The sequence below is a fragment of the Talpa europaea genome, assembly GCF_964194135.1.
Source record: "Talpa europaea genome assembly, chromosome: 5".
NCBI lineage: Eukaryota > Metazoa > Chordata > Mammalia > Eulipotyphla > Talpidae > Talpa > Talpa europaea.
The window spans coordinates 103,708,827-103,732,887 of NC_140071.1; the positions used below are offsets into that span (position 1 = coordinate 103,708,827).

Genomic DNA, 24,061 nt, shown 5'->3' on the forward strand with positions numbered 1-24,061 from the left:
TTTTGGGGAGGTTTTAGATTACCATTTCAATTTCGCTAATTGTAATTGGTCTGTTTAGGTGTTCTATTTCTTCTTTATCTAGCTTTGGGTGATTGTAGAGTTGTAGGAATTTGTCCATCTCCTCTAGATTGTTAAACTTGTTTCCATATAACTGTTCATAGTAGTTACTGATTATTCTTTTGATTTCTGCTGTGTCCGTTGTGATTTCTCCTCTTTCATTGATGATCCTGTTTAATTGTGCTTTCTCCCTTTTTTCCGTTGTGAGCCTGGCTAGGGGTTTGTCTATTTTATTGATTTTTTCAAAGAACCAGCTCTTGGTTTCATTGATCTTTTGGATTGTTTTTTTAGTTTCAATTTCATTTATTTCTGCTTTGGTTTTTATTATTTCTTTTCTTCTACTGGTTTTGGGTTTTTTTTGTTGTTCTTTTTCTAGATCTTTGAGCTTCGAGATTAGGTTGTTTCTTTGCATTCTTTCTTGTTTCTTGATGTGAGCTTCTATTGCTATATATTTTCCTCTTATTACTGCTTTTGCTGCATCCCATACATAAAGGATATTGGTGTCCTCCTTGTCGTTCAATTCAAAAAATTTTTAAATTTCTTCTTTGATCTCCTCATTAGTCCAATGGTCTTCCAGTAGTGTGGTTTTTAATCTCCATGAGGTAGGAAATTTCCTTGCCTTCTTTTTATGGTTTATTTCTAGTTTGATGCCTTCATGGTCAGAAAAGATGGTTGATATGATTTCAATCTTCGTGTATCTGTTGATGTTTGTCTTGTGCCCCATTATGTGATCTATCCTGGAGAATGATCCGTGTGCGCTTGAGAAAAATGTGTACTCCGTTTTTTTGGGGTTTAGTGTTCTATAGATGTCTGTTAAGCCCAATTGTTCTAGCTCCTTATTTAGAGCTTTGGTTTCTTTACTTATTTTTTGTCTTGTTGATCTATCCATTGTTGATAGTGGTGTGTTGAAGTCTCCCACTACGTATGTGTTTTCTCTGATGTCTGTTTTCAGAGAGGACAACAGTTGTCTGATATATTTTGGTGCTCCTTCGTTTGGTGAGTATATGTTAATGAGTGTTATTTCTTCTTGAAGTATGATCATAATGTAGTGACCATTGGGGTCTCTTTTTATCTTTTTGAGTTTGAAATCTGTTTTATCTGATATAAGTATAGGTGTTCCTGCTTTCTTTTTTGGTCCATTTGCTTGTAGGATTGTTTTCCATCCTTTAACTTTGAGCCTATTTTTATCTTTTGTAGCTAAATGTGTTTCCTGGAGACAGCAAAAGGTTGGGTTTTGTTTCTTAATCCAGGCTGCAACTCTGTGTCTTTTTATTGAAGAGTTTAGTCCATTTACATTTAGAGTTAATATTGATATGTTAACATCTGTATTTGCCATTGTGTTTGTCTTTCCTTTGATTTTATTTATTCTTTTAATAACTTTTTTTTTTTTTTGGCCTTCTTTCATTGTTATTCGTCGCTCTGAGGTTCTGGCTTTAGGACTCCTTGTAGTATTTTTTGGAGTGGGGGTTTAGTTGCAATGAAATTCCGGAGTTTCTGTTTGTCTGGGAAGGTCCATATTCTTTCTTCAAAGAGGAAGGAGAGCTTTGCGGGATAGAGTATTCTTGGTTGGCATCTGTTTTCTTGGAGTCTGTTGACTATGTCCCTCCACTCTCTCCTTGCCCGTAGTGTTTCTTCGGAGAAGTCTGATGTCAGCCTGATTGGTTTTCCTTTGAATGTTATCTGTTTCTTCCCTCTTGCCAGCTTCATTATTTTTTCCTTGTCCTGGATTCTTGGGAGCTTTACTATTATGAGTCTTGCTGTATTTTTCCTTTCGTCGTGGAAGCTTGGTGTTCTTCTTGCTTCTTGTATATCAATTTTCAGCTCCTTCTTCACATTTGGGAAGTTCTCTTCAATTATCTCTTTGAATATTTTCTCTGTTCCTATATCTCTCTCCTCTCCTTCGGTATTCCTATAACTCTTATATTTCCTTTCCTCATGGAGTCAGATAGTTCCCGAAGTCTTTCCTCGTTCTTTTTCCTTCGTACTTCTCTTTCCTTTTCTGTTTTGGTTCTTTTTATTTCTGTGTCTTCAAGATTACTTATTCGTTCTTCCATTTCATCTATTCTGCTTTCATTGCTTTTCCCAGAATTCTTTAGTTCTTCCATTAATTCTTTGGTCTCCTGCATTTCTTTTACTTCCCTCTTTAGGGACTCAATTTCTTTCTTCTGACCATTGTTTTCCCTCTCTAGGGACTCAATTGTATTCTTCTGATCGTTGATTATTTTTCCCTTATCATTGTTTTCCTTTATGACTTCTGTCAGTTTTTTAATCACGTCAATTTTAAATTCTCTTTCTGGAAGGCTCAGAAATTCTTCCAAGTTATTGTCGTTGCAATCTGGGGGCTGGTTTTCTTTTTGTGTTGTGCTTTTTCTCTGGAGAGTTGCTAGGTTGCGTGTGGTTCTTCTCCTCCCTACTGTCTGTTTTCTAATTTGCCGTATGCGTTGGGACACTGTGTTTTTGGGACTGGCCGGCATATTGGGTGGGCTTCTCTGCTCCCCTCTGGTTCCTCCAGGAGTCATCTGTCAGTTTCAAGCAGTCTTTACTGGAGAAAGGTCCCTGTTCTAAAATGCCGATGTGGGGGCACACTCCCCTGTGCGCCTGTCTGCCCCGGCGGTGGGTTCCTGCTCCCCCTCTGGGCTTGGACTGCAGGCCAGAGGGGGTCTGGCTTGGGTGAACTTCCCCCGCTCACCTCTGGCTCCTGAGGAAGCCTTCTGCAGGTAGTCTTTACTGAAGAAATGTCCCTGTTCTAAAATGGTGATGTGGGACACACTCCCTGCGCGTCTGGTCTCAGGCACACTCTTCTGCGCGCCTGGTCTGCCCCGGCTGTGGGTGCTCGCTCTCCCTGTGGGCTCAGACTACTTGTTCGGAAGGGGCCTGGTGTGGGCTAACTCCCCAGCTGGCCACTAGCTCCTTCAGGAGCCTCTGCTGGCTTCAAGACGCTAGGTGGCGCCAGAGATCTCTCCTAGAGCCCTTGGGGAGCTGATTTTCCACCCCGTGGGACAGGGAGCAGAGCGGGGATGGTAGGGTACACCTCAACGGCTTTGGGGTGCTGTGTCTGCCTTGTGCCCCACCGTCGTGGGGAACCCACGCCCCTAATTTCGTGCCCCCGGTCTCAGTTCCAAAGCCCTCAGTTCCAGGACGCGGGCTGTAGCCCAGATCAGTGGCGCGGGAATGGCGCCTTTTGAATCCCGCTTCCCTGCCTGGGCGCCTTGTTCCTGCTCACTCAGGGAGGGCCTCCACGGTCTCCCCGCAAGCCTAGGTCTCAGGCGCGGGGACCTGGGCAGCTGCGATCCGATCTGGATCAGCGCGCTGCTTTCTGTGCAAGCTTACCGGGCGGCCGGGGCTGTGTGCTGGTGCTGGTCTCCTCCTGGGGGGCGGGGCTCTCTATAATGGCGCCTGGAGCTCACCTCCGCGGCGGATCCTGCAGGGTTCTCCACAGCTCCCGTTCACGGGGTGTGGTGGCTGAAATAGTTCCTTTCCACTCACAGTCCCACTTGCTGCGTCCGTTTTTCTTGTTGGCCGTTTTGGTTTGTTGTTTCCCTCCTCTCTGCCGGTCGGAGAGTGCCGACTTTGTGGGCGGGGGAGGGGAGCAGGGTTCTGCGCTTTCCTCCCTTCTGGTCCTCTTTTATGGCAACTTTCTTCTTTGGGCAGTTTGCTGGATTCGTCCGTTTATCTTCCGTGTCCCAGTTCTCACTGGGACCTGCCGCTTTTCCTGCCTATTAACTTTTTTTAATGGGAGATCTTACTCGCAGCGTCTCCTCGCCGCCATGTTGCTCCGCCCCCCATATTCCATTTTTAAATCTTAATGGAACATTCCAATTTCATTAATAGATTGTTAGAAGTTTTTATTATTTATCATTGAACTTATAGAAAAATAAGAACACGCAAGAAAATTCAGTAATATTTTTAATGGTTTTCAAACTGTATGAATCATTTCAGGAATTAGAACCATTTTCACTTTCAGCACATGGGTGGCTCCTTTGGGTTGCTGTCACCCTCATCTTGAAATAATGACTTATAACTCAAGTTTTATTTTTGAAATTTACCCAGTGACCTTCCACCAAAGAACTATGTTTGTCTGGAAAGAAGTTATTCAGTTGTGGTTATAGGAAATACAGTTTGGAGGTGCAGTAACTAGTAACTATAGTAGCTAAATAAGGGCACTATTCTAAATTGTGAGTGATTTTTGTTTTAGTAATCATGATAGATGGATACTTTTATGAATAGGTATTACAGAAGTAAGTAGAAATAGTGTTTGCTCTTTGTACTTCTGAATCATTTCTGTTAAAAGCTCAAAGTACTTTACAACTATATATTTAACACAAGAGTTTAAACAGTAAGGCTCTAAGTTGGAAAAAATAGGTTTTGGAGCTAACATTCCACAGTTGGAGTGTGTGCTTTTCTGTGGGGAGTGACGAAAGAAGTGGTAGAAGTTGTTAACATAGTTAGAGCTGGACTTGAGTTTATTGTAGTAGCAGGAAATGTATTTAGAAAAATGGCTAGTTCAGTTGTGGTTTGAGGTGATGTTTCAGGTCTAGCACTGGTCATTCTGATTTGACAGGTGGTGCTGGAACTCTTTGTGTTTTAAGATTTTCAGTGGGGGTGATTTCAGGCAGATTGGTGGGGTTTGGGGTGATAAAAGTATTGCAGTGATCACTGGCATAATGTCATGTTCAGTGATTGTTAGTGGAGCTTGTTTATAGTTTTTTGCTGGTGCAATGGATAGTTTCAAGGGTAGTTTCACATCAGTAGAAGGTTTGGGGGTAATTGTAGTTTCAGCAGATGTTTCTTGGGTGATTTGAAATTTGGTAGTTTTTCTTGGTACTGTCTCAGATAGATAGGTTCTCTGGGTAGTGTTTCCATTTTTCTGGTGGTTTCTGGAGTGATTCTATATTCAGATGTGTTTTCTGGTGTGGTTTCACTTTCAGCACTATTTTCTGGGTTGTTTTTGGTCTTAGCAGTATTTCTGGGGTGGTTGCAAGTTAAGCTGTGGTTATCGGGATGATTTTATGTTAAATGGTGATCTTAGGTTGAATGGTTGGATTTGGGTTCGCTAATGGTCTCTTGGGTAGATTCATGTTGATTGGTGATTTATGGAGTGGTTTGGGTCCAACAGGAGTCTCTAGGGTTGATGTGGTTTCAGGTTTAGCTATGTTTCAAAAGAGGTTTAAGTTTAAACTTGTCATTGGGTAGTTGCAGGCCCAGTGATTTCCTCTGTGGTTGTTTTGGTTGAGATGGTTTCTTGGGTGATTTTAGTTCTAATGGCCTCTTGGGTTTTTCAAAATCTGGGGAGCCAAATCTGGGGAGGGTAGACTTGTGTTCAGCAGTGATTTTCTTTTTGGGGGGGAGCTTCATTTTCGGTAGTGGTCTTAGGAGTGAGCATGGGTTCAAGAGTGCTTTGTTGAGGGTGGTTTCAAGAGTAATGACAGTTTTTGGAGAGTTTTAGGTTAAGAATATGGAATGTGGAATTTTTGGGTTAAGTGATCATCTTTGGTTGGTTACATGTTTCAGTTGGTTACATGTTGTGGGGATGGTTCAACCAAATAGACGTTGCATTATTTCCCAGAGATTGAGTTTGGTTTTTTGGTCTTTTCTAGTGGTTTGGGTGATGATTGTTGTCAATGAAGTTGTTTTGTCCTTAGCAGTGGGTTTTTTTTTTTTTAATAGATTTTTTGGTGGTCTTTAGTGTGATCTCCTGCTTGCCAGTGATCTTTGGGATTTTGCTTTTATCAGTGACCCAGGTATCCTGTTTGTCTTCTTTGGTGGTTTTACTAACGGGGGTGACTCCTAGGATATTTTCAGGTTCAGGAGTTTTTGGGGTGGTCATGATATCTTTGGTGCTTTCAGTTGTGGTTTGAGGTTTACCTCTGGTATTGGGAGTGTCTGGTATCTTGGTTGATTTCCCGGGTGGCTTCCATATTTAGGGTGGTACCTGGTATGTTGATAGGTTCATCAGTAGTTGGAGGGTCACATTTACTCACAAGCGTATGTCTGGTTTCCTATTTTCTATCTGGTGTGGTCTTGATACTTAGGGAAACCCATGGGGTAGTTTCAAGAACAGATGTAGAGTGAAGTTTACCTGGTGTTTCAGGATTGAGTTCATTTTTCTGTTCGATTTTTGGGGTGGCTTCAGTATCCAGGTTAGTCACTGGGGCTCTTTCTGGTTTAGCTGTGGTTTCATGTTCTCCAGGGTTGTCTGTGGTTATTTTGGGTTCATCAGTGATTTGTGGAATAGTTTCAGGTTTTAGATTTGACTCTGGGGTAACTGTCACTAAAGTTGTTTTGGGTTCACACTTGCCTTTTGGTGTGAATTCCTGTTTATAAGTGTTTGCTTGTGTTGTTATGGCATGAGGTGGGATTGGTGGGATAGTTTCCATTGCAGAGGTGAATGTTGCGGTGATTTCTGCTTCAGTGGTTTTCTTTAGAAACGTATCTGGTTCTGAGGTGCCTCTTGAGAGAGTTTGGGGTTGAGAGGTGATGGAAAAATCTCCTGTAAGTTAAGTAATTATGGTTCTGATAAGATCATGTGGAGTGTTAATAGTAACTTGCATTTGTGGAAATGTGGTTTTGTGTGATTTTGAAGGGATTTTTGGGTGGGTTGCTTGATTCTGAAGGTTAGAGGGATTAAGACAAATCACAGTATTTGAAAATGGTATATGACATGTGCTCTTACAAGTTATTTTTGGGGCCCAGTTCTTTTTTTGTTTATGTTTTTGTATCCTTAAAGTAGATAAAAACAGGTGTATCCCTGTTTCATGCGAGGATCTGTGAAAGGAACTTTTTATTTTTTCACCATGGCCAAGTTTTAAGGCAGACAAGATAGCATGCTCGAGAGTTTCATGTCGATGGTCTTCCAGGTGTTCGCCTCTCCTCCTAGAATGCTAGAATAAGAAAAAGGAGGATATTATTCATGAATAAAATAATTGAAAATTCTATGACATCATCTAAATTTGGGAATATCTTTAAACATACATTAAACATAATGTGTAGTTCATGAATTAGAAGGCAAACAATCTATGTAACCACAACACAAGGAATAAACACAGCTATCATTCTTTTGGCCCCTCCAAATTTTTACACTTAAATTAGCAACTATCCTAACTTCCAACTTGTGTTGGAATGTTTTTGAATTTTGTGTAAACGGAATCCTACATATTGTAGTGAATTGTGTCATGCTTCTTTTGTTCAACATTTTCTATGAGAACATTCATAGTATATTGTGTAAATGTAATTTTTTAAGTCACTATAGAATGACTAGTCTCTTGTATATATCTATAATGAATGTACCCATTCTACACTTTACAGACCTTTGGATGTTGCCAGTGTTTGAATATTAGAAATGATGCTGGTATTGGGCCTCCTTGGTGGTGCAAGGGGTTAAGCATCGCACTATGAAGCAATCTGCAACCTAGCAGCACGAGTTTGATTCCCTGGCTGACCTGGGAGCTGCCCACATGGCACAACAGACCTCTCCTATCTCACCCGCTGCTCCCCTCAGCGGTGTAATTCAGTCAGTCTGCCTGTTCTGTTCCCCCCTCTGTCTCTGGTGAATCCTCTTACCTACTGTATCTCTGGCCTGTATCCCAGTCTTGTATGCATAAATAAATAAATCTTTAAAAAAAAAGGATGCTGTTATGAACTGAATTATACATGTCTATTGGTGTAGATGGATTTGCATTTTCTTGACTATACTAATGTTGAGTATACCCCTACCTGAAGATTTAGTACTCACACACATCTGCTGTATATATCTTCAATATTTGTATATAAAGTCATTTGGTTTTCCAAAGTGCTATCACTAACTTATGCTCCTCCTAGTGGTGGTGTATGAGAAATCCAGTTGTTCCAAATCTTCACCAACACTTGCTATTGTCAGGCATTTTAATTTCAATAATTCTGATTAGTGTGTAGTAGTATCTCATCATGGCTTATATTTGAATTTTGCATTATAGAAAAGGTTGAATGCTTTTACATATGTTGGTGACCTGAATATGGTCAATGTCTGGAAGATATTCTATTAATTTCTAAACCTTTAATATATTGTCTTTTACTATATCAACCTAAAAAACTTCTGTATAGCAAAAGAGAAGTAAAAAAGAAGTAAAACTATCACTATTTGAAGGCAATATGATAATATAGAGAACCCTAAAAACTCCACAGAAAAACTATCAAAATTATAGACCAGTTTAGTAAAATAGCAGGAAACAAAATCAAACACAAAAATGAGGATACTTCCTACATGCAAACAATCAATCCGAAGATTGCAATCAATCTGAAGAAACAATCTGAAGATTACAATAAGCAAAATGAAGACACCTTACAGATTGGGAGAAAATATTTTCACTCCATACAACTGATAAGGGACTTATATCAAAGATCTACAAAGAGCTTACACAACTCATCAAAAACAAAGTAAACAACCCAGTCAAAAAGTGGGTTGAGAGCTAAAAAGACACTTCTCCAGAGAGGAAATGCAGATGACTTTTAGGTATATGAAAAAATCCTCAACATTCCTTATAATCAGGGAAATGCAAATCAAAACCACAATGAGATACCACCTTATATCAGTGAGAATGGCACATAGTAAAAAAAAACTAGCAATAATAAATGTTGATGAGGATGTGGTGAAAAAGGAACTCTTCAACACTGCTGGTGGGAATGCGAACTGGTCCAACCACTATAGAAATCTGTGTGGAGATTCCGCAGACTACAAAAAATGGAACTACCATATGACCCAGCAGTTCCACTCCTAGGGATCTACTCAAATGACACAAAAAATCCTTAATTCAAAAGGACACCTGCACCCCTATGTTTATTTCTGCCATATTTAAAATAGATAAGACTTGGAAACAAGCCAAATGCCCAAATATAGATGACTGGATCAAGATGTGGTACATATACACAGTGGAATACTATTCAGCAATCAAAAAAAGATGAAATCATGCCATTTACAGCAAACTGGATGGAGCTAGAAGGGATTTTGCTCAATGAAATAAGTCAGAAGGAAAAAAAATATAAGATGCTTTCACTTATAGGAGGAACATGGGGGAATCAAATAAAGGATCAAGGGAAAAATAATAAAACACAACACAACAATACAAAAATAAACAGACAACTATAAATCAGACATTTTGCAAGGGAGGGGAAGGAAGAGGGATCAAAATGGGGGCTGGAGGAGCACAAAAATTTATGGTGATGATGCATGGGTGAATTGGTGGTGGAAATTCTATGGGGACTACACCTGAGGAAAGAAAACAAACACTGTAAAAAAAAAAAAAAAGAAAATGCACAATGATGTAAAATAAAAAAAAAATGTTACTGAGATGTATGTCATGGAGTTTTTGTCTATATTTTCTTCCATATATTTATGGTTTCAGGTCTTACACTCAGATGTTTTATCCATTTTGAGTTGGCTTTTGTGCATGGTATGAGGTTGTAGTCTAACTTTATTCTTTTGCAAGTAGCAGTACAGTTTTCCCAGCACCATTTATTGAACAAACTGTCCTTGTTCCATAGCATATTCTTTGCTCCTTTGTCAAGGATTTGTTGTCCATAAATATGGGGGTTTATTTCTGGGTTTTCTATTTGATCCATTGGTCTGTGTGTCTGGTTTGTTCCAGTACCATACTGTTTTAATTATAATGGCTTTGTAGTATAGTTTGAAACCAGGGAGTGTGATACCTCCATTCTCCTTTTTAGTCCATGGGCTATTCATGGTGGGTTTTTTTTTTTCTGTGGTTCCATGTGAATTTCATCAATATTTGTTCTATTTCTTTGAAGAATGTCATTGAAATTTTTATCAGACTATCACTGAATCTGTAAATTGCTTTTGGTAGGATGGCCATTTTGATAATGTTAATTCTTCCAATTCATGAGCAAGGTCTGTCTTTGCATTTCCTGGTGTCTTCTATTTCTTTTAATAGTGTCTTATAGTTTTATTTGTATAGCTTCTTCACCTCTTTTGTTAGGTTTATTCTCAAGTATTTGATTTTTTTTTTTTTTGGTTTCAATTATAAATATAAAAGGGATGGTTTTCTTGATTTCTTCTTCTTTGGATTGATTGTTTGCATGTAGGAAGGCTCCTGATTTTTGTGTTTGATTTTGTTTCCTGCTGTTTTACTAAACTGGTCTATAATTTTGATGGTTTTTCTGTGGAGTTTTTAGGGTTCTCTATATTATCATATTGTATTCAAATAGTGATAGTTTTACTTCTTTCCCTATTTGAATTTCTTGTATGTCTTTTTCTTGTCTTATTACTTTGACTAGAACGTCCAGTATTATGTTGAAAAGCAGTGGTGAGAGTGGACATCCTTGCTTTCTTCCAGATCTTAAGGGAAAGGCTTTCAGCTTTTTGCCTTTGAGGATAATATTGGCTATGGGTTTGTCATATATGGCTTTTATCATATTAAGGTATGTTCCTTCTATACTGAGGATTTTAAGGGCCTTCATCAGAAATGGATGTTGAACTTTGTCTAATGCTTTCTCAGCATCTATTGCTATGATCATATGATTTTTATTTCTCTTTTTGTTGATGTGTTAGATTACATTAATTGATTTTTTGATGTTGAACCATCCTTGTGTCATGGAATAAATTCTACTTGATTGTGCTATATTATCCTTTTGATGCATTGTTGGATTCTGTTGGCTAGGATTTTATTTAGGATTTTTGCATCAGTGTTCATTAGGCAGATTGGCCTGTAGTTTTCTTTTTGTGTGTGTTTTCCTTGTTTGGTTTTGTTATTAGTATAATGTTGGCTTCATAAAACATATTTGGTAGTATTCCTTCCTTCTCAATTTTTTGAAAAAAATTGTGTAAGGTAGGCACTGGTTTGTTCTAAATGTTTGGTAGAATTCATTTGTGAAACCATGTGATCCTGGGCTTTTGTTTTTGGGGAGTGTTTTGATTACTATTTTCAATTTCACTGCTTGTAATTGGTCTTTTAGGTGTCCTGTTTCTTTATCCAGCTTTGGATGATTGCATAGTTCTAGGAATTTGTCCATCTCTTCTAGATTGTTGAACGTTTTGTATATAATTGTTTATAATTTTCTCTGATTCTTTTGATTTCTGCAGTATCTGTTGTAATTTCTTTTTCATTTGTGATCCTATTTATTTGTGTTTTCTTGTGTATTTTTCTTTGTGAGCCTGGCTAGTAGTTTGTTTTATTTTTTCAAAAAACCAATTTTTGGTTTTGTTCTTTTGGATTGTTTTTTTAATTTCTATTTCATTTATTTCTGCTTTGATTTTTATTATTTCCTTTCTTATACTTGCTTTTGCTTTTTTGGTTGTTCTTTTTCTAGTTCTTTGAGATGGGAGATTAGTTTGTTTCTTTGAGTTCTTTTTTCTTTTTTGATGTGAGCCCATTTTGTTATATACTTTCCTATTATTACTGCTTTTGCTGTGTCCCATACATTCTGGAAAATTGTGCCCTTATTGTTGTTCACCTCAAGGTATTTTTTATTTCTGAGTTTTCTGTATTTATTTGATAAGCTTTTGTGTTTTCTTTCATTTCCTTGAATTTCTTTATCATATCAATTTTGAACTCTGTATCTGGTAGGGAAAAAAAAAAAAACTTTCATGTCTTTGTTTTTGGATCATGGAGATTTGTTGTTTCTCTGTGGTAAAGTTATTTCCTTGTGGAATCAAGGTGCCATGGACTGATTTTCCCATCTCCTGATTTTATAGCTTTCTAGGTTGCTATTTGTTCAAATGTCCTAAGGTTGCTGACTGTTCAGTTTTTCATCAGATGGCACTGAAAGTTGGGGAGAACTTAGCTGTAGCTGCTGAGTCAGAGGGTGGGGGAATGATCTGGAAGGATCCACTCAGTGGTTAAAGTAGCATGTGAGCATGGCTCATGTTTGTGACACCACTGATAGCCTCTGCTTTGGGTTTCTAGACCTGAGTCTCCACAGTCAGTAGGTGGTGATTTCAGCACTACTTGACAGGGTCAGCTTGAGTCCTTAGGGTATGGGAGAGGGGCAGTGCTGCTCTGTGTCCTGTTCTTCCCTGGGGGCAACATTTCCTCATTCACCTCTGTACCTCAGTTTTATCTCCCCACAGTCAAGTGTGTGTTTCCATACCAAGCATTTCACCCCTCTCTACAACTACCAACCTAACATGGGAGCATAGGCTTGCACCATTGGTTTCTGCCTCAGCTCACTTTTTCCAGTCTCAAAGGAGTAGTCTATTATAGGAGATATATGTTATTTTTTATTCCCACCTTATCTGTTTCTTAAATTTTTGGATTTGCTTATGCATCCTCTTTGTTCTCAGTGAATGTCAGTAGTTGAGTATATTTCAAGTTCTGCCAGGGCCCCAAAGGGAAAAGACTCTGAGGCACCACCTTTTAAAGTACTGGGGAGTACTTTCAGGGGAGTACTGGGAGATGGGTATTTCTGTTTGCTTTCTCTACATTGAGCCCCAAGAGTATAGCCTTTGAGAACTGTTTGTTTGCTGTTTGTTTGTTGTTGTCCTTTTGAACTTGTGAACATAAGCGCTGCTTGCCAATAGAGTCAAGCAGTTAAGGCATGTTCATTAGGCAACAGCTACAAATGCTCTAGACATATGCACAAGCTTTTATTTTTGGAGTTGTCAGCAACCTGATTGAGGCAGAGAGAGAGAGCAAGCTTAAAGATGAAGTCTGTTGGTCTCTGGTTTCTGGAATTATGTAAGTCAATCCTCTATTATGTGTATTAAATGAGAGCCTGACCTATGGTCATTAGTATTTAAGATAAGTATTTCACAGAAATATTGAATATTTCAGTCTGATGCCTCTGTGTTTGGTTCTGCTGTTAGTCATGGTACATCCACAAGGATTCTTTAAAAACTATTTATTATTCTCTGAACCTGTGGATCCTGTGGCATCAAACTCCATTGACTTTCTTTTTTTTTTTCTTTTTTTTTCTTTATTTATTTTTATTTATTTTTTTTAAATAATAAATTTTATTTTTATATTCCCCCATACAATTGCAAACGCCCCATTCTGACCCCAATCCTTCCCCTCCCGCCCCCCACTCCCCAATCCATTGACTTTCTAAGCTCATTTTGAGTGCCCATATCTCAGATGGAAATCTCCAAAATGGGAGAGCAAATTGAGGGATCCAAAACCCTTTATTCCTTGGAGAGAAGCTGGAGTTGTAACTCCCCTTCCTTTTGTGTTACTGTACTGGGATGTTATGGTGAGAGCGTATCTTAGTCTCTTCTGTTTCTGTGTGTTTTCCCTGATGTGTAGGAGTTACCTGGCTTTGTTTCTTGATTTATTTCAGAGGAATTTATTCTATATGTAGTTGATTCACTGTGTCATAGGAGGGGATGAATTCAGGAGTTTCCTCATGTCACCATCTTGAATTGGAGCTCTACATTCTTCTCTAATTTACTCTCTACCCAGATTCTTCAGAAAGGGACTCATGGCAGCAATATACTTTGGATTCTTCAATTTTTAAACACTATATCTGCAGTTATTTTATTTGGAACTCAATTTGGTTGACTATGTTTTGGCTAACATTTTATTTCCTTGAGTGTATTTAATATTTTACTCCATTGTCCTATCATACAGTATAGCCATTAAAAAGACTAATGTCAATCTAATTTTTTTCTTGTAATTTGCTCTCGTTGACTGAATGCCTAAATGACTTTTTTTTTTTTTTAAGATTTATTTATTTATATAAGCATTGGGTACAGTCAGAAGAACGGGAGGGTGAGAGAATTCACCAGAGCCAGAGGGTTGAGCAGAGCAGGCAGACTGACGAAGTACACTGCTGAGGGGAGCAGCGGGCAGCCTGAGAGGTCTGCACACCACGTGGGACCCTCGCCTGCAGGCCGGGGATGGAACAGCGCTGCAGAGGCTGTGGGCAGCTTCGCAACTCAGCGCTCAACCGCTGCGCCACCGGGGATGCCCCCTAAATAAATTTTTTTTAAATTAAAAGTCAGTAGTTTCTCTAGAATATTTGATAATGTTGGCTGCTCTAGGTTTGATATAGCCTTTACATGAGTTATTTCCAGCCTTTTATTTCAGCAAATACTACATTTTTAAATTAATGAAATTGTATTGTTTCATATCCTTGTTAACATTTTGACAATATAGAATTTCTTGAAGTGTAGTTTTAAGTTTTTGTTCAGACCTATCGCATTAATTTTATTTATTTATTTATTTATTTTTGTGGAACCCTCGCCGGTGGCTGGGGATCGAACTGGCGCTGCAGTGCCTGCAGGCAGCCTCGCAACCCAGTGCTCAACTGCTGAGCCACCAGGGGAGGCCTTGCATTAATTAATTTAATTTTAATTTTTAAAAAAGATTTATTTATTTATACAGGCACTGGGTACAGTCAGAAGTGTGGGAGGGTGAGAGAATTCACCAGAGCCAGATCGTGGAACAGAACAGGCAGACAGATGAAACACACTGCTGAAGGGAGCAGCGGGCAGCAGGAGAGGTCTGCGTGCCATGTGGGACCCTCACCCAGTGGCCGGGGATGGAATGGCACTGCAGAAGCTGCGGGCAGCTTTGCAGCCCAGTGCTCAACCACTGCACTGCTGGGGAGGCCCATTAATTTTATTTTTTAAGGATACTTATGTGTGTTGTCTCTTCCTTCTTTTCCCCTTAATTCTCTTAAATCTTTTAATTTTACCTAAAAATGTCTTTTTTGATTGAAGCAATTTTTCCTGTTTATTTCTCTTTTATCTATTTATCTGTTCATGCGTTTTATTTCTAACTCTTTCTGAGTTTTGTAAACTCTTTCTTCAAACTTTGGACTTGTCCAGTCATTTTTCCCTGAGTTTTTCTATTTTTGATTTATGTAGTTCTTTCATAGTTTGTTTTTTCTCGAAGCTTTTACTTTGTTTTGAGTAGAGTCAAATTTGCCACCTGTTTTTGGCTGTGTATTTCTGACATGCCTTCCTGACTCGTAGGATCATTATTTTGATGATTATTCTCTTTTAAAAAATGGTTTAAACTGGTTATTTTAATTATTTTTGGTGGCTTCTATGTAGACCATTTTTATTCTGTGAAGGAGAATGTAAACAGGAAAGAATTTCTAGGCTCTAGGGTTTCTTCTTCTATTAGTATCGTTAATTGTTAACAAATTTCAGTTTTAAAAATGTGAGCACTAAAAAATCTCAAATAGCCAAAGCTCTCCTGACTAAAAAGGAGGAGAATGGAGGTATCACACTCTCAGACTTCAAACTGTACTACAAAGCTGTAATAATTAAAACTGGAACAAAAACAGACACACAGACCAGTGGAATAGAATATAAAATTTAGAAATAAAGCCATACATACATGGGAGGCAGATCAACATGGTGGCAAGGAGATGCTGCGAGTAAGATCTCCCATTAAAAAAAGTTAATAGGGAGGAAAAGCGGCAGGTCCCAGTGAGAACTGGGACACGGAAGATAAATGGACAACTCCTGCAAACTACCCGAATAAGAAAGTTGCCATAAAAGAGGACTAGAAGGGAGGAAAGTGCAGAACCCTGCTACCCTCCCCCACCCACAAAGTCGGACTCTCCGACCAACAGAAAGGAGGAAAAAACAAACTAAAATGACCAACAAGAACAAACTACGCATCAAGCGGGACTGTGAGTGGAAAGGAATTATTTCAGCCACCACACCCCGTGAACTGGAGCTGTGAAGAACCCTGCAGGATTCACCACGGAGGTGAACGAACGGCTCCAGGTGCCATTAGAGAAAAACAGAGACCCCCAGAGACCTGCACACAGCCCTGGTAAGCTTGTGCAGAAAAGCGGCGCGCTTGAAAAGCAAATGCGGATCGCAGCTGCCCAGGTCCACACACACGCCTGCTACCTAGGCTTGCGGGGAGACGCGCGGGGGCCTTCACTGAGGTGAAAGTCCCTCACTGAGTAATCAGGAACCAGGCGCCCAGGCACAGGAGTGGGGTGCAAAAGACGCCATTTCTGTGGACACTGAACTGGGCTACAGCCCATGTCTTGGACCTGAGGGCTTTGGAATTGAGACCCGGGGCATGAAATTCAGGGCATGGGTTCTCCACGATGGTGGGGCACAAGGCAGATACAGCACCCCAAAGCCGCTGAGGTTTACCCTACCATTACCGCTCTGTTCCCTGTCCCGCAGGGTGAAAAAAACAGCTCCCCAAGGACACTAGGAGAGATTTCTGGCGCCACCTAGTGACCAGAAAAAGTCACTGACACCCCATAGAACAGGGACCTTTCTTCAGTAAAGACTGCTTGAAACCAGCAGAAGGCTCCTGGAGGAGCCACTGGCCAGCTGGGAAGTTAGCCCACGCCAGGCCCCTTCCGACCAGCAGTCTGAGTCCACAGCGGGAGTGGGCACCAATGGCTGGGGCAGACCGGGTGCGCAGAAGAGTGTGCCTGAGACTGTACGCTCAGGGAGTGCGTCCCACATCGCCATTTTAGAACAGGGACATTTCTTCAGTAAAGACTGCCTGAAACCAGCAGAAATCTCCCTCAGGAGCCAGAGGTGAGCGGGGAAATTCACCCATGCCAGGCCCCTTCAGGCCTGCAGTCCAAGCCCAGAGGAGGAGCGGGAACCCACCGCCAGGGCAGACCAGGCGCACAGGGGAGTGTGTCCCCACATCGGCATTTTAGAACATGGACCTTTCTTCAGTAAAGACTGCTTGAAACTGACAGATGGCTCCCGGAGGAGCCAGAGGGGAGCGGAGAAGTTCACCCAAGATGCCGGCCAGTCCCAGCAACACAGTGTCACAATGCATACAACAAATGAGAAAACAGACAGTAGGGAGTAGAAGAACCACACGCAACCTAACAACTCAGGAAAAAAGCACACCACAAAAAGAAAACCACCCCCCAGATTACAACGACAGTGACTTGGAAAAACTTCTGAGCCTTCCAGAAAGAGAATTTAAAATTGCCATGATTAAAAAAGTGACAGAACTCATAAAGGAAAACAATGATAAGAGAAAAATAATCAACGATCAGAAGAATGAAATTGAGTCCCTAAAGGGGGAAGCAAAAGAAATGCAGGAGATCAAAGAATTAATGGAGGAACTAAAGAACTCTGGGAAAAGCAATGAAAGCAGATTAGATGAAATGGAAGAACGAATAAATACTCTTGAAGACACAAAAATAAAAAGAATCAAAACAGAAAAGGAAAGAGAAGTACGAAGGAAAAAGACCGAAGAAAGACTTTGGGAACTATCTGACTCCATGAGGAAAGGAAATATAAGAGTTATAGGAATCCCAGAAGGAGAGGAGAGAGATGTAGGAACAGAGAAAATATTCAAAGAGATAATTGAAGAGAACTTCCCAAACGTGAAGAAGGAGATGAAAATTGATATACAAAAAGCAAGAAGAACACCAAACTTCCACGACAAAAGGAAAAATACAGCAAGACACATAATAGTAAAGCTCCCAAGAATCCAGGACAAGGAAAAAATAATGAAGCTGACAAGAGGGAAGAAACAGATAACATTCAAGGTAAAACCAATCAGGCTGACATCAGACTTCTCCGAAGAAACACTACGGGCAAGGAGAGAGTGGAGGGACATAGTCAACAGACTCCAAGAAAACAGATGCCAACCAAGAATACTCTATCCCGCAAAGCTCTCCTTTATGGAGAAAGAATAAGGACCTTCCCAGACAAACAGAAACTCCGGAATTTCATTACAACTAAACCCCCACTCCAAAAAATACTACAAGGAATCCTAAAGCCAGAACCTCAGAGGGATGAATAACAACGAAAGAAGGCCAAAAAAAAAGTTATTAAAAGAATAAATAAATAAAATCAAAGGAAAGACAAACACAATGGCAAATACAGATGTTAACATATCAATATTAACTCTAAATGTAAATGGACTAAACTCTTCAATAAAAAGACACAGAGTCGCAGCCTGGATTAAGAAACAAAACCCAACCTTTTGCTGTCTCCAGGAAACACATTTAGCTACAAAAGATAAAAATAGACTCAAAGTTATAGCATGGAAAACTATCCTACAAGCAAATGGACCAAAAAAGAAAGCAGGAACAGCTATACTTGTATCAGATAAAACAGATTTCAAACTCAAAAAGATAAAAAGAGACCTCAACGGTCACTACATTATGATCAAGGGGACAATACTTCAAGAAGAAATAACACTCAGTAACACATACTCACCAAACAAAGGAGCACCAAAATATATCAGACAACTATTGTTATCTCTGAAAACAGACATCAGAGAAAACACATATGTAGTGGGAGACTTCAGCACACCACTATCAACAATGAATAGCTCAACGAGACAAAAAATAAGTAAAGATACTAAAGCACTAAATAAGGATCTAGAGCATTTGGGCTTAACAGACATCTATAGAACACTAAACCCCAAAAAATCAGAGTACACATTTTTCTCAAGCGCACAAAGATCATTCTCCAGGATCGATCAAATACTGGGACACAAGACAAACATCAACAGATACACCAAGACTGAAATCATACCAACCATCTTTTCTGACCATGAAGGCATCAAACTAGAAATAAACCATAAAAAGAAGGCAAGGAACTCTCCTACCTCATGCAGATTAAAAACCACACTACTGGAAGACCACTGGACTAATGAGCAGATCAAAGAAAAAATTTAAAAATTCTTTGAATTGAATGACAAGGAGGACACTAATATCCTAAATGTATGGGATGCAGCAAAAGCAGTAATAAGAGGAAAATATATAGCAATAGAAGCTCACATTAAGAAACAAGAAAGAACGCAAAGAAACAACCTAATCTCGAAGCTCAAAGATCTAGAAAAAGAACAACAAAAAACCCCCAAAACCAGTAGGAAAAAAGAAATAATAAAAACCAAAGCAGAAATAAATGAAATTGAAACTAAAAAAACAATCCAAAAGATCAATGAAACCAAGAGCTGGTTCTTCGAAAAAATAAATAAAATGACAAACCCCTAGCCAGGCTCACAAAGGAAATAAGGGAGAAAGCACAAATAAACAGGATCATAAATGAAAGAGGAGAAATCACAACGGACACAGCAGAAATCAAAAGAATAATCAGAAACTACTATGAACAGTTATATGGAAACAAGTTCAACAATCTAGAGGAGATGGACAACTTCCTGCAATGCTGCAATCACCCAAAGCTAGATTAAGAAGAAATAATAACCTAAGCAGACCAATTACAAGCAGTGAAACCTCCCACAAAACAAAAGCCCAGGACCTGATGGATTTATAAGTGAATTCTACCAAAAACTCAGAGACGAATTAGTGCGTGTCCTTCACAAACTCTTCCAAAAAATTGAGAAGGAAGGGATAATACCAAACATGTTCCATGAAGCCAACATTACACTAATACCAAAACCAAACAAGGAAATCACAAAAAAAGAAAACTACAGGCCAATCTCCCTTATGAACACTGATACAAAAATCCTCAATAAAATTTTAGCTATCAGAATCCAACAATGTATCTATAATTCACCACGACCAAGTAGGATTCATTCCAGGGACAGAAGGATGGTTCAACATCCAAAAATCAATCAATGTTAGCCAACACATCAACAAAAAGAAATATAAAAACCATATGATAATATCATAGATGCTGAGAAAGGTTTTGACAAAGCTTTTGACAAAATAATAGATGCTGAGAAAGCTTTTGACAAAGTGCAACACCCATTCATGGTAAAAGCCCTTGAAATTCTTTGGATACAAGGAACATACCTCAACATCATAAAGGCCATCTATGACAAGCCAACAGCCAGTATCATTCTCAATGGTGAAAAGCTGAAAGCATTTCTATTAAGATCTGGAACAAGACAAGGATGTCCACTCTCACCACTGCTTTTCAATATAATACTGGAAGTCCTAGCCAGAGCAATAAGACAAGAGAAAGACATCCAAGGAATTCAAATAGGAAAAGAAGAAGTCAAACTATCACTATTTGCAGATGATATGATAATATACGTAGAGAACCCCAAGAACTCCACAGAAAAACTAATTCAACTAATCAATCAGTTCAGTAAAGTGGCAGGATACAAAATCAACACGCAAAAGTCAGTAGCCTTCCTATACACAAACAATAAATCTGAAGAAGAAGAAATAAAAAAACCCATCCCTTTTATTATCGAAACAAAAAAATCAAATACTTGGGAATAAATCTAACAAAAGAGGTAAAGGACCTAAACAACGAAAACTATAAAACACTTAAAAGAAATAGAAGAAGACACAAAGAAATGGAAAGACATCCCCTGCTCATGGATTGGAAGAATAAACATTATTAAAATGGCCTTCCTACCAAAAGCAATATACAGATTCATTGCTCTTCCAATCAAAATTTCAATGTCATTCTTCAAAGAAATAGAACAATTATTAATGAAATTCATATGGAATCACCACGAATAGCCAAAGGTCTCCTGAAAAAAAAAAGAAGGGAATGGAGGCATCAGACTCCCAGACTTCAAACTATACTACAAAGCCATAATCATCAAAATTGCATAATATTGAAACAAGAACAGACATACAGACCAATGGAATCGAATAGAAAATCCAGAAATAAACCCACAGATTTATGGTCAACTAATCTTTGACAGAGGAGCAAAGACTATGTTCAATAAATGGTGCTGGGAAAACTGGGTCGCTATATGCAAAAGAATGAAGCTTGACCACTACCTCACACCATACACAAAAATCAACTGAAAGTGGATTAAAGAACTAGACATGAGAACTGAAACCATAAAATACATAGAAGGAAATATAGGCAAAACACTACGTGATATTCACATCAAAGACATCTTTACAGACACATCCCCCAAAGCAGTGATAGTGAAGGCAAAGATCAACAGCTGGGACTACATCAAATTAAAGAGCTTCTGCACAGCAAAAGAGACAATAACAAAAACAAAGAGAAACCCCACCGACTGGGAGAACATTTTTGCACCCAGCACTAATGATAAAGGACTGTTCACAAAAATCTGCAAAGAGCTGATGAGACTCAACAACAACAAAGAAAATAATCCCATCAAAAAATGGGCAGAAGAGCTAAAAAGAAACTTCACCCAAGAGGAAATGCAAATGGTCAACAGGCATATGAAAAAATGTTCAACATCACTTGTAATCAGGGAAATGCAAATCAAAACTACCATGAGATACCATTTGACACCAGTGAGAATGGCACATATTAAAAAAAACTAGCAACAACAAATGTTGGTGAGGGTGTGGAGAAAAAGGAACTCTTCTGCTCTGTTGGTGGGAATGCAAACTGGTACAACCACTATGGAGAGCTGTGTGGAGATTTCTGGACCTACTAAACATAGAGCTTCCATATGATCCAGCAATTCCACTCCTAGGTATTTACCCAAAGGACACAGAAACATCAATTCCAAAGAACACCTGCACCCCTATGTTTATAGCAGCACTATTTACAATAGCTTAGCTTTGGAAACAACCCAAATGCCCAAAAATAGATGACTGGATCAAGAAGATGTGGTACATATATACCATGGAATATTATTCAGCATTCAAAAAAGATAAACACATGCAATTTGCAGCAACATGAATGGCGCTGGAAGGGATCATGCTCAGCGAAATAAGCCAGAAAGAAAAAGAAAAATACCGGACGGTCTCACTCATAGCAGGAATCTAGAAACTTAAATAAGGGACAAGGAAAATGAATAACTATAAGAAAGTGAAAATCAAAATCAACAAAAAACTATGAATCAGAGACACTCTATGGGGTGTAGGGGGTGGGAGGGGAGGAATTGGGGTCAAAATAAGGGGGTTGCAATTGTATGGGGAATATAAAAATAAAAGTTATTATAAAAAATTAAAAAAAAGGATTTGATCAGAAAATTGAGTTTAAGGGTTCTTTGAAGATTTTACTTATGAACGTTTTATTTCTTTTGTTTCTCTTTTTCATTATTCAAATATAAATTTTATGATAGAAATAAAACCAACAATTAGCTAATAGTTTCTGTTTTATACTTAAGTTCAGTGTCTTAAGTCAGCTCTGAGCAAGATTAAATTTGTTTACTTGAGTTCTAGTGGTCAACTTTATTTATTTTGCACTTGCTTGATTTATCTTTACTTCAAGAAAGGTGACTTCTAGCCAGGAGCCTGCAGATATTCAAAATCAGACGCTAGTAGAATTCAGGATTCATCTTAAATATCACTTATTCAGAGTATAGGTCCAGTACTTACATGCTTTCATAGACTATTTTAATGTAATTAAAGCATTAAAGCTTTGTATATTTCATTGCTTCCTAGACTTTTTTTTTAAGATTTATTTATTTTAATACAAAAACTGGGGTACAGGTCAGATGCGTGGGAGTGTGAGAAGATTCAGCGGAGACTGAGCGGGGAACAGAAAAGGCAGACTGACGAAATACACGGCCGAGGGTAGCAGTGGGTGATACAGGAGAGGTCTGCTTCGCCATGTGGGATTCTCACTGGCTGGCTGGCCGGGATCTAACCTGTGCTTCAGAGGCTGCGGACAGCTTCACGTTGCGATGCTGAATGGCCTGAGCCACCAGGGAGGCCCTTCATTGCTTCCTGACTGACTTCTTGGTTACATGCTCCAAAAGGGTTTTCTTAATTTCTTTCTCATTTATGTTTTGGATTTATCTCTGTCTTTAGCATCTAGTGTACTTCTTGGCAGGCAGCAGATGAGAGCTATTAACTAGTGAGTAAGCTGTGTGAATGGTGAACTTGGCTTGTTCTGCACTGAGGCTTAGGGATCTATACTTAGAAAAGAACTAGAAGTTTTGCCCTCTTTTTCTAGTTGCAACTATGAAGGCTGCAGAGACAAGAAAAAGAAGGTTGCTGCTGCCTCAGAAACTCTTAAGAAAAATAAAAGGAATTTCATGGAGCTGAATACCAAGCACCTAAGAAAGAAGTTTGTCCAAAAGATGCTTTGAAAGGCAAGGAGGAAGTCTGTCTATGAAAGAGCTAAGCACTATCACAAGGAATATAAGCAGATCTACAGAACTGAGATTTGAATGGTTAGCATGACAAGAAAACCTGGGAAGTTCTACCTGCGGAACCCAAATAGGCATTTGCTGTCAGCATCAGAGCTATCAATGGTGTGAATCCAAAAGTCTCAGAGGTATTACAGCTTCTTTGCCTTCCACCAGATCTTTCATGGCACCTTTGTTAAGCTAAGCAAAGCTTCAGTTAACATGCTGAGGATTGTGGGACTATATATTACATGGAGATATCCAAACCTTAAGTCAGTAAATGAATTGATCTACAAGCATAGTTATGGCAAAATCAAGAAGAGACTTTCTCTAATGGCATATTGATTGCTCAACCTCTTGGCAAATATGGTGTCATTTGTATGGAGGACCTGATTCGTGAAATCTGTACTGTTGGAAAATGCTTCGAAGAGGTCAGCAACTTCCTTTCTCCCTTCAAATTATCTTTTCCACAAGGTGGAAGGAAAAAGAAAATCACCCATTTTGTAGAAGGTGGAGTCGCTGACAACAGGGAAGACTAGGACAGGCTTATTAGAAGGATGAATTAAGGTGTCTGCCATTGTTTTTGTAATCTGGTCAGCTAATAAACGGTAACTACTTTCAAGCCGAAATGCATTGTCTTGATGACTTTGTTAGTTTGCCTCTGCTGTCCCTTAACTCATGGCAAAACTGTGTGTGATGAATTTAAGCCAAATCAACAGCCTAGCTTGTTGCTTGCAAAACTAAGGGTCAGTTTGAATCTGGTGAAAAATATTCCTAGAGTTTATTAAAGACTTCTGTTAAAAAAAATTATATTTTCATTTGAATTGTGCAGTTGAATTACCAAAGCAAATCTGTTCTAAGAAAGTCATACTTCACAGGCCTTTCTGTGTGATTTATATGTAAAGTTTAAAAAGTTTACAAATAGGCAGCAACACTCCTGCCCACCTGTGACTATTCAGGTGTTTCTTTTCATCGACCTTCTCCCTTTGCAAAGCAGCAGAGGTAGCTCTCCTCTCAAGGCTGCCCACCTGTGACTATGCAGGTGTCTTTTAATGAACCTGTCCCTTTCAGGGCCAGCTCTTTTTGCCCGCTTGTGTCTGTGCAAGCATCCTTGACTTCCCTTCCCT

At 39.1% G+C, this 24,061-nt stretch overlaps 1 pseudogene across 1 annotated transcript; it reads left to right on the top strand.

The window, feature by feature from the left end:
- Nucleotides 1–6,534: 6,534 nt before the first annotated feature.
- On the top strand, nucleotides 6,535–23,495 carry LOC311170598 (large ribosomal subunit protein uL30-like; annotated as a pseudogene). The gene is made up of 2 exons: nucleotides 6,535–6,549; nucleotides 22,899–23,495. The product of its transcript is annotated as a large ribosomal subunit protein uL30-like (transcript).
- The last annotated feature ends 566 nt before the right edge of the window (nucleotides 23,496–24,061 follow it).